We start from the raw sequence: 12,379 nt of genomic DNA on the forward strand, positions 1-12,379 counted from the left end.
TCAAAAAAGTGTTAATGGAAACCCAGTGATCTTCTGTTTCAGTGTTAAAAGTTAAAAGGAAATCCACAACAACTCAATATGGGAAAGATGGTCAAAGGGTCAGTTTTCTCAGGGATGAAGGAAATAGGTAACCCCTTGGCTGAGGGCAAAAGAAAAATGAAATTGACAGTAGGGGAGACAAGTCAACAACACAAACGCAGCACCAAAGATGAGTTGCAGAAATAAGGATTGTGGAATCTATGCATATATTCTTTCAAGTGTATGTTTATATATTTTATCAGGTTTTCCTACATTTTCCCTTCATTTCTCCTGATTAATATAGTGTATGTTAGTGGTAGTTAATTTAAATATTAGTAGATAATTTATAGAATATTGAGACAAGACCATGGCACAACTCCAAAAGAATTGGACATCTTCCAGAAAGCCTGGCTTTCAGTCTGGGTAAGACTGAAGCTCATTCCCTTTGTATGAGGAAAAACAGTTACTTTAGATTAAGTGCAAGAAGAAGTGTGTACATTCATGTTGGGTTGCCAAAGGTTTGACTTAAAGAGGACATTTGTGATTCATTTTGGCCACATAGCAACCAAGTCCCTTTCTATATTTGGGGAGTTCTCTACTTAGGAGTCTTGGCGTAGGGCATAGAGAGTTTATTGCTATAGAAGCTGAGAATGCTAGATACTTAGTAATTTCTCTTAAAGACAGAACATTCTCGTGAGACTTAATATTCATAGCTGGACTTTGACCAAGTAGTTAGTGACGCAAGAAACCAAGAACAGGTGACTTTTGTGTGCATGTGTGACCGTGGCAATGACAGCAATTATTTCCTTATGAAAAACAAGGCTGAGACTTAGCTTGAAGATTTTCCTTTGGATTCTTCATCTGAAATTGGGCTCTCAAGCCCTCCCAGTGTGTCTGTAAACTATTCAATGTCCTTTTAATAAATTCCTTTTCTACTTAACTCTAGCCAGAATTGTTAGAAGTCAAGAATCCCTAACTAATACAGCATCTGTTGAGGTAGTTTCCAACATTTTGTCAATGTTATGAATCATCTTTTAAAAATAACTTTTAAACCATCCCTTTAAAAAAATCTGTTTTTAAAAGTCAGAGACCTCATATTTTAAACTATTTTAATATTAAGCAAAATGTATTTGTTAAGTCTGTGCAACTTTATCTCAGGTAAACTTACACCATTCCTCAATTTAAAAATCCTAAAAATAAGATATATGCCTTCATCATTACTTTTAGATTGAGAATCACTGGGTTGAGATAAAAAGAGCACTGTGCAGTAAAACCTCATCAATTCAAATTAAATAGGAAGGAGGACTTTGTACATCAATGTAAAAAACCAAATTTTAAAGCAATGAAGTTTTGTAATTTCCAAGTCCTTACAGTAAGTAGCTGTATCTGAATACCAACAAAGCATTACTAGAAATGATAGAAACCTGCTAGAACTTACTAGAAATGTGCCAAGATAGATTTATAATCATACAATCAAGTTTTGTTGGGACCTGTATATTATTCAGAATTCTTTCTGTTTCAGATAATAGAAACTCAATTCAATTGGCTTAAACTTAAAAAGCCAGAATTGAAAAATCCAGATAGTCTGACTTCAGGCATTGCTAGATGTAGGGGCTAAAAAAAGCACCAGGACTCAGTCTACCTCTCGCCATTACTGGTCTGTGCTTTCTTCTGTATTGGATCCATTCTCAGCAAGCCATCCCCTATTGCTACCAAGACGGCTGCCAGAAGTTCTGGGCCTGCATCCTATCCTTTCAGCAATCCTGTTTAAAAAGAAAAAATTCCCAACAGTTTCTTTAAAAGTCTTAGGACTGACTCAGATTTGCCCAGCATGACCTACGTGCCTTTCTTGGCCAAGAATATGGAAGACATGGAATGCCTATGTCAGGTCACCATCCCATTGCTTGAATCTGAGGATGACTTCAGTTCTGTCAAACCTCACACCTCCAAGAAGTGGAAGAGAAGTGCTTCAGCAAAGAAAGTGGGGGTGATCTTAGCAGAAGAAGGAGTGGGATGCTGGCCAGACAGAAGCAACAACCCTTTCACTAGAAGACCTTGAATTCCCAGCAACACCTGGAGCCACAGGCTCCTTTAAACACCACTGATCATCACTGAGCCTCCATTTATACACTCCTGGTGCTGATACATTTTTTTTTCTTACTTGGCAATCTATTCTGTTGCCAGTAAGTGCTAAATTTCTTCCAGGTATTGAATTAAAATTTGCTTCCCTGGATTTTAAAAACATCAATCTATCTATGCTCTGCTCTCTGGAGTGTAGTATTTGCCCCTTCCTACTTAAAAATGCTGTTCTTTCAAGTGCATGAGATCAGATATCATGCAAATCAGGCTTGCCATCCAGTATTCTTGTTTCCGCAGCCATTTCTCGAATGATACATTTTCCATGAACTTTATTGTCTTAGACACTTTTCCTCAAGACATTTTCTCATTTGTCTCTGTTCCTGTTACTACGGTATCATAAAAATATGCTTCTATAGAAGAGTATTTGGTTGAGGGGGGTAAATAAATCAACAGGGAGTCAAGATTACACCATGAGATACAGACTCATTTTTTTTAACTGTGCCCCACCTTGTTACAAGCAGTCCAATTTGCTTAGGATAAACCTTGGATTTAGATGTAAAATGGATGCAATAGGCCACTTCATATTTTGTCCTGAATGGAGTGACTATGGTCTGCATTGCCTAGAACAGCCCCAGTAATGCCTTTTGGGCCAGTGTAATTATTAATGGCGTCCTTTTCACTTTCAAAGTCCCATTCTGGTCACCCTAGTAAACCACTATCTGCTGATATGACAGGTTATTCCACAGGTACAGGTGCACTAGGATGTGAACAACTTGAGAGACTATGTTTTATTTGACTTCATATTCCCAGAACTTCACTCAATTCCAGGACATAGTGGATATTTAATACATGCTTCTTGAATAAGGAGATGAATAAATCCAATTATGTGGTTTTAAGCTCAAACACAAAACTTTGCATTTGTCCTTAAAAATACATGTATTAACTGGCAGATGCATGCTTTACAACAAGTGATACGCTTTGAGGTGTTTAAATGCCTAAAAACAGTTCTCTACATATTTTTCAAAATAGCCCCAAATGTTTCATAGATGGTAACATAGACAGTGAACAATGGCCAAATAAATGAAATGTGACTAGTTATCCATGTGCCCAGGACAGAGTTTTTCAGATAGCAAATATTAAATAAATGTTAGAACTTCAAAAATATTTAATAATCACACCTATAGATTATGATGGTAAAGTAGATACTGAATAGAGTGAATCCAATAGATTTGATCTCCGATACAAGTTTAGTTTAAAGTGCAGTAAGTGTAGAATTGGCAAAATGCTGATTAAAGAGAAAGTAGCAATCTAGACTCTCAGAATTGCCATTCGAAAAGATAATGGAGACCACTTAATTTAATCTACTCTTTTTGCAAAGGAGAAAACTTGATCACAAAGAAAAGACTTCTTCAAGGCCACATGGTTAGTTACTAGTAGAAACAGATAAAGAACGCAGGTCTTAAGTGGGAAAGTAGGGTTTTTTTTACTTTTTTTAATGGGATTTTCTATGTTAATGGAGTTAAACAGAAAAATATTTTAGAATTCACCATTATTTTGTCTTTAAAGAAGAAACGTTGATCAGCTGACTGATATTTCAATGACCTTATTTTCGTGGGTAGCTACAGGAGCATTCTAAATATAAAGGGACCACATTCCAATCATGAAGTTTCCCTATTGCAGTTGTAGAGGGAATGCAGATTGAGTGAGCTATATGTAGTGTGGCTAGATAAATGAGCACTCAAACAGAAACATTTTTGAGAATGAGAGAGGGTGTTATTAACAATTATGCTAGAACAACAGGCATAAATTAAGACTGTCCTGGGTGAACCAGGATTTATTGTCACCATAGACAAATGTGTACTTTTTTCGTTGTTAATTGCTTTCTATTAGGGCGCTGTGGACAAGAATTCTGATAATGGAAGTCAGGAGTAGGGGCTTTGTTATATTTGCTGTATTAATAATATATCTTGAAAAAAATATGAAAACAAATATATGTATGTATATACATGACTGGGACATTGTGCTGTACACCAGAAATTGACACATTGTAACTGATGGTACTTCAATTAAAAAAATAAGAATATATCTTAAATAATAAATGAGTTTCAGGATTTTGATTTAGTCCACGCAAATTCACATCTAGACTTTATACACCCAGAAATTATACATTTTCTGTATCCTTTGGAAGCATCAAAGTTAGTAACTATAAAATGAATCAGGTCTCAAATGGGTTGGGAAAAGTACAAGTTGTTTTGAGATACCTCAACCCCTCTCCAATACCACAACTAGTTATGAAAGCAATACAGATGTTTTTGTTTTCTTCTTGACTTGGGTCACATTCCATTCTGGGATGATGTAAGAGTTTTAACCAAGCATAGAATAGTAATGAGCATTTTGGGAGATCCAGTTCTAAAACCTTGCCTTTGGTCACATACAGCTAGCACTTCGAATCTAAAAACATGGAACCTTTTGATTTGCAAGGTTAATCGTACACCTGTTTACTTTTGGAATATTTTTAAGAGGTCAAACTGTAAAAGCAAAGAGTAAGTTATGGTCCACTTGTGCAAGAAAAAAAAAAGCCTATGAGTCTTCTAGTATTTTTCCTATCTCATTGGAATATACAAGCTGAGCAGCCATGGTTCTCTTCAACAAACAGCTGAGGCCTCTTGACTTTTGCTTGGAGCTGGTAGTTTCCAGCTTGGCTGCACATCAGAATTACCTGGAGGGCTGTTCAGAAATCCTGATGCCCAGGCCACACCTCAGATCAATTAAATAATCATCTCTGGTGGCAGAACCCAGGCATCAATAAACACTGCAGATGATTCCAACATTCAGGTAAGGTTGCAGCCCCAGCTCTCGAATCATTTAAGGGCTGATTTGAGGAGTTTTAAACCCAGTGCTCTAAGGAGTCTGGAGAAGACAAAATTATCTTACACAGCTAGAGTGACTTACTGGTTCCAGGAAATGATCTAGAGTTGCAGGCAAAGTAAGAAAAAGAGGGATAATTAGCTTTGGACTTAGGTAGGCTTTATTTTTAAACCCAGGATCAGCTACTTAAATTAGTTGTCTTTGGACACGTTACTTATTCTCATTGAGCCTCAGCCTCCTCATCTGTAAAATGGACCAGTACCACCTGTTGCTGACTTGCTGTTGACTTGTTTTCCTTGTTAATGAAACCAAACCTCCTCTCTCATTTACCCTAGATTAGGAAGCTTCCATTCCTAGAAATATCAAGAAGCCTGTCTTGATTACCTTATATTCTAGGACTTAGCCTCTGCCTTGACTGTGTGTATGCCTTCTCAATGACTATAATCTCTCCTTGACACCAGCCTGATGGTGAGATTTTGCTGACGGACTGCCCTGATCTTATTTTGCCATGCACATGTTACATTTGTGTGCTGCCCTTTTTAGACTTCTTGTCCCTGGGCTCCTGCCACCTAACCACTAGCACATCCCAGAACTTTTTTCTGGATATCCTTGACACCTGTTGACTCTAAATACACATATTGGGCACAAAGTTCCACCCACCTGACTAGACTTCCTAGTACTTCTAATTGGACTCTCACCCCAAATACTGCCCCAACTGTATGTATCAGGTTTATCCACTAAATCAATATTTGTGGAGCATTCACCAAATCCAACAACTGTGGCTCTGTCCTCACAATTTACAGAACAGCTGGGACGGGGGAGAAGAAAGGGTGTGATAAGTGCGGTGACAGCAGCAGTCCGAGGCTGTGATCCTCCCTATATCCTCTTTTCTCATTAAAGCTTAACGCTTTAATATTTGTCTATGTCACAAAGTCGGATCATTGTTTAAAATGTTTTAATTTGGGGGGGTGTGGCATGGAAGATGGTTACGGACTACATTAAGTTTGTTGGATACTCGTGTTTTGCCCCACACAACTTGAAGGATTTGGACTATTAATTTTGTTGTGATAATTTTACACAGTTCATTTCATACTCCTTGGCACAGTGCAAGCACACTCTCAATGCTATTTTGGGATCATCTTGATGAATGTAAAGTGAACACCTTATTTTTCCTTAGAAACAATTTTGTATGCTGTGTAGATGAGGTGCCCTTTGGCTCTCTAAGAACTAACGAATCTAGCTCCATCTGTCATCTTTGATGAAGCCCTTACAGGTATGTGTGCAAACAAGTCTCAAAGAGCAAAGGAATTTGATGGCCTATCCAGCAATCTGCATTATGGAGCAATCAGTGAGAATGTTATCTCAGCTACACTTGTACCATCTTCCCTTGGTTGTGCTTATCAGTCCTGACTCTCCTCTGTGCCTTCCTAATTGTCTGTCTTTGTGTTTTCTGTGGCTGCCAGCAGCTTTATATTACCTACCGGAGGAATGAAAATGACTGATTCTACCAGAGGCAATTTGGGAAGTTATGTATGGTTCACAGGGGTGACGGTGATGATGGTGATGATTGCTGATCTTGTTATCTTAGCGTTTTACAGAGTTCAGAAGTAATTGGCTGCCTCCTGGCCATTTTACGTATGACCATTTAACCTTGAAGTTGTCCAGTTTGCTTTGTGGTGATCAGGACTGGCCTAGCAAGAATTACAGAGGAGAGAAACTTTCGGTTTAGTAAATTTGTCTCCTCTATTATGGATCTAGTTTCCTTGTGTTGGTTTCCTAGGGTGCCCTCTGCTGGGCTCCAACTAGGAATTCTGATTCTGGCCAATAGCCCATGAAGCCCATGCTTCAATGCCCATTAAAAACTTACCTTTTTATGTCACATATCATCAGAATCCTAGCATTTGTTTTCCAAGCTGACAATTAATAGCTGTCAACAAGTAATGTATTTTATTGTATAAATGGGAAAAAAACAACGCTCTTTCCAGATCACTTAAATTTACACTTCCACAGTGACTTTGTAGAGATAACACTCCTACTTAGGGTCTAATTCAATGGTAGGAATGGAGGCCTGGCATATGGGGAAGGCTACGCTCTGAGAAATCAAAGGGGAAAATATTTTCCAACAGGCAAGACCTAACAGCTTACCTAAAATTAAACTGTGTGGGCAGCTGTCTACTTTAGCTATCTACATGGTCCACCCCCATGGAGGTAATTTTCACTCTACTAACAGGAAAAGAATGAACAACATTTTTTTTTACAACATTGTTTTCTTTTAAGTTTTTATGAAGAATGCCTTGAGCTCTTTTAGAGGGTACTGTCTAAATCCTAGTAACAGTTAAGTATATGGCATTGTTTGGTAGATTAGTTTGTCCATAAAGATGTGTAGAGAGAGTATATTCATTGGCATGACCTCTGTTGCCCTGTGTCCTTTCTTGTCTACTGAAATCAGTTGGGCAATCCCTGTCTGTAAGCACATTTCCCAAGAACTGGTTAGAGCCAGTCTTCATAAGAGGAACCTATTATGAAACCAGCACCAGAGTATATTTACTCTGTTGAAGATCTCTGAAAGATGCACTTGCTTGAAAATGGAATTGCTTTCTTTTGGTCCCCACCTAGCGCCCTGAACACCAGAGACCCTTGGGGCTCAGTTAGAAGGAGAAAGAGAAGAGATGAGGGCTGGGCCTGCTCTGCTTTTTAAACTTTCTCATTGTTTAAGCTGGTATTTTCATAGCTCTTCAATGCACATGTTTCATGAAGATCAGCTAAATTCATAACATATTATCAAGTGAATAATGTGCCTGAGATTGGGTATGTAGAAAACAGCATCAATTTTTTGAAGGCTCACTTTTTTTCTTAAAACATAACGTGAATTTTCCATCTTTCTCTTTAACATATTCACGTTTACGACAAAAACAACATGTAGGTTGCTTTCCAGATAAGTAATTCAATCTTCAGTTAAATAAATGATCCAGTAATAAGTATCACCTTTAACTTGTGGCTCCTGATTTAAAACTGTGTATCCCCAGAGTTCTATGTAATCAAATTGGAGAAGGACGAACTCAGAAGAAGCATGAGGGAGAGGATCTAGTCAGGGAAGAATGCATCTATTAATGGTCAATCAGCTGGTAAGGAGTTTTCTTATGGATGCCACTCTCAGGGAAACAGTGCCTTTTGATGATAAGATCTAGTGCATAGTTGAAACTTGAGATATTAGAAGTGTCTAGATAGCAATGGAGCTGAAGAGAGAGTACATTCAAATACAGAGTCTTCAAGATGGATGGGGAAGAGGCAGAAATGTGATTCAACCAGCACACATGTCCTAAGTACCTTATACCCCTATAGCAACTGTGGATGCACGAAGTAAATGGCATGGCAAATAAATAAGGAAGAAAATTCAAATTAACTTGTGCATGATAGCATCTTCTGTTTCCTTTCTGAAATTTTAAAGTAACTATGTATTATCTTAAAAGTGCTATATATATTTTTTATCACTAAAAATAATTTATAAAAAATAAATATATTTTTTATATTTATTATCTGGAATATATTCATTCTAGAGGTTAATTTGTCTACAGGTTATTTGAAACTCAAAGCATGCTTTCTAATAGAAAGAGTCTTATTAGCAGTGAATTTTTCATGCCAGTCCCCAAAGTGTATTTAACACGGAAAGAATTTGGAATAGGTAAGGGGTAAGAAGACCTGAGTATCAGCACTTTTTTCATAAGCACAATTTGATGCAAGTGATCTGACCAATACTGTAAGAAACACTATTATGAGAGGTTGAAGATTTTTGTGATAAGTACAGGAGACTGGGGACCATGGCTGAAAGCCTTGGGCAGGGTTCCCAAGGGGTGCCCTCTCTGCTACCTGGTGCCTCTCCACACATCCAACAAGATAAGTTATTTGGCAATTAGGTGAAAACTGATGGAACCGTGGGTGGACACCTGACCTAAAGTAGGTCAACCAGATATTTTAACTTAAGGATTTGCAAATGGGGACAGAAGCACCAGTTAACCCTGTTGGTTATTTGAAATGAAGATATTTCCAGGGACTACAGGGAGCCAGTCCTGTCAAGGAAATGGACAAGCAGTGGGCTGGTATACATAGAAAAAGAAGGAGAACCACAGAGAGAGAGAGAAGAAGAAGAAGAGATGAGGAACCATGTGTTGAGGGTGGAGAGGGAGAGAGACAGAGCAAAAGCAAACAAGATAACCAGAAGGAGAGAATTTTCCTTGGAGCCTGTCAATTGGCTGCTGTAGCTACCAGTCCCTCCTGTGGTCTGTGTTTTCTGAGATATTTTCTATGTCCTTCCAAGTAATTCCTCTTTTTCACTTAAGCTAATGTGAATGTGTTCCTGAGTGAGGGGACAACCAAGAGTCTGGGAGAGGACAAGACATGAGATGTATCTTATTCTCTCCCCTGCATCTTTCCTTCCCCACTCTCTTTCTTCTTTTCTCCAATTCCTTGATCCTTTTCCCCCCTTGATCCTTTTGATGCTCTTCCTTTTCTGCTTTTAACATCCTTCCCTCCAAAGAGGAAGAGGACCTCCTTTCCTTTTTCCACCTCTGTTCCTCTCCAAGTCTTGATCATTTTCTGCCCTAAATAGAAACAAATGGCTAGGATGGAGGGGAGCAGAGCAGAGGGACACTCCTAGGACCACCTGCACACACATAAGAAGGTGGCCACTTGCACTGAAATATCATCCGTGGAAGAAAAATTAGCCCACTCTCTAAGTACACTGAATTTAAGAAGCAGCTTCAGGCCGCCTTGACAGTATTTATATGTAACAAATAAAAAACGCTTATTACTCTCTTTGAAATTTAACCTTTTGTAATGTTTTACTCGATGAAACCCTTCTCTGGCTCAATCAGCTTCAGTTACACCAACTGGCCTTTGAAAATTAGATGCTCTTCATTGAACTGAGAGAAAAAGAATTGCAGATGAAGAATAAAGGTCTAGATTTGTTATTAACTTGAAGTATAATAGGTCATACATAAGATTTATGACTTGATATCATAAAAATCCTCACCAGGCTATGAGGGCTGAGCTAAAAATGCTCCAGTTTTGGCTTGGGTTATTTTTATGAAGCCTTGGGCTGAGTCGTAATCTCACCTGATCAAGGCCGACAACATATTTGCCTTAGAAGGACCTGGGGCAGGTTTCCCTCCCTGCTTTTGTGTGGGAACAGGAAAAATGTAGTTAAATAGAAGCCAGCATAGAAAACAACTTTGAAGCTACCTCAGCTCTGCTGCTCACTGGCTAGGGGAGTCAGAATAATTCATGATTCTTCTGGGTCTAAATTTTCTCCTTTTATAAAATGTAAAATCCTTTCTACAAACAAAGCCACAATTGGTACTTTGTGGATATGATGAAGGTAGACTGCCCCAGGCCGGGTGGACAAGGCCAGAATTCCTCCCTCCCCAACCCCCATCTCCCACCCTCCCCGCCCCCCCCCCAGTTCCCGCCCTCCCCCCCCACTTCCCCTCCCCTTGCCCCACTACTCCACCCAGCCCACCCAACCTGCCTCCACCCCTGGGGACTCCCACGAACTCTGAGGGTTTTGTGGAGCACACATGGAAATTCCCCAGACTACATAATCCCCACAATTGCTTCAAGCTCACTAATTCTCCAGCTCTGTGAGGTCTTTAATGAAAACTCTACAGGAGAAGAGAAAAACAAGTCTTTTTGCTCCACTTAGTGTTTGTCAAGGCTCTCTGATGACGATGATAGTTATGATTTAAAGGACCAGATGATGTGGGGAATCAGATTTTGCTTGAAGCTGCCATTTTAATTGCTAGATATCACATTGTGTATGTGTTTGCTGAAAAGAGAAGATCCCTCACATATTTGCATTTAGATGGAACTTCAGGGGAAAAGAATGTACTCATAAACAGTTGACATTGACCTTCCAGTCAAAGCCAAGTGCTCTACCTTGATTGACAGATATGTCTCTTCTAAGAGTTCAGTAGCAGTTGCTGGGAAGGTGATTGCAATTAAGAAACACCCTCTAGAAAATTAGCAGTGATGGTAGTTGTATTCATTTGCTGGCACTGCTGTAACAAAGTGCTACCAACTGAGTAGCTTAAACAAACAGAAAAATAGTCTCACAGTTCTAGAGGTTAGAAGTCTGAGGTGAAGGTTTGGCAGTGCTGGTTCCTTCTGAGGGCTGTGAGGGAGAATCTGTTCCATGCCTCCTCTCTAGCTCTGGTGGCTTGCTTGCTGGCCCTCTTTGGCATTCCTTGACTTCTGCATCACCCTAATCTCTGTCTTCATCTTTGCATGTCATTCTCCCTGTGTGCCTTTGGCCAGATGTCCCTCTTAATAGGAACACTGGTCCTACTGGGTCAGGGTCCACCCTACTCCAACATGACCTCATCTTAACTAATTACATCTGCAACCAATGACCTTATTTTCAAATAAGGTCACACTCTGAGGTACCTGGGGTAAGGATTTCATCCTTTGAATTTTTAAAGGACATAATTCAACCAATAACAGCAGTATTTGTGGAGTTCAGATGAGTTAGCCTCCCAATTTAGCCTTATTTCGAGGAAACACTTAGAAATAATCTCCCTATTTGGATTAGACTGTCTTCTGTTAAAGACCAAATTCTGATCCCAAAGGCCCTTACTAGCTGAAGAGGGATGATGGGATGGAAGTGCACAGGCCCCACTTACAACAGTTTTGAGAATCATTTTAATGATATTTTCATGACTTTTGCTACGATAGCACACACTATTATTATTTATTTTACATTTTTCTTAAATGTAAAAAACAATTTTTTCAAGATAATTGGATAGAAGACTTTTATGTGGACTTTTGGTCTAAGTATTCTTAAAAAACCACTAGAGGTACTAGGTTAAAAATATAATAAATATCCTTTAAAATGCATAGCTGATCTCATAGGAAAATAAGATAAATCTCCAGGGTTCAGAAAGAACTTGTGGATCCATCCACTGCTTTCTGTCTCCCCTGCATGCCTCTGTCAAGCCACCACCATCTTTTACTCTGGACCACTGTAAAAGATCCTGTCTCCTCTAACAACTCTTACCTCCTCCAAACCACTCGCCTACTTGCAGCCAGAATGAGCTAAAATTTTTTAATGTAAATTTTAAAATACAAACAAAATCAATTAATTTCCCTGTTTAAATCCCTTCTATGATCTGCCATTGCTATTAGAATAAAGACCAAAATGTTATGGCCCTGCCTACCCCTCCAGCATAGCCAGATTCCAGTTATACTGGTTTTCTCTAGGACTCAGAGCAAAGAGATTCCTCTGCTCGAGACATACCCCACTCTGCTCTCTCCTGCCTCACCTTTCTTAGTTAATTCCAACTCATCCTTCAGAGCTCTACTCAATGACACATCATTTTAGAGCCTTTCCCTCATCCTCCCGAACCAAGAGACTCTCTTGATT

Source organism: Vicugna pacos, chromosome 3 (genome assembly GCF_048564905.1).
Source record: "Vicugna pacos chromosome 3, VicPac4, whole genome shotgun sequence".
NCBI lineage: Eukaryota > Metazoa > Chordata > Mammalia > Artiodactyla > Camelidae > Vicugna > Vicugna pacos.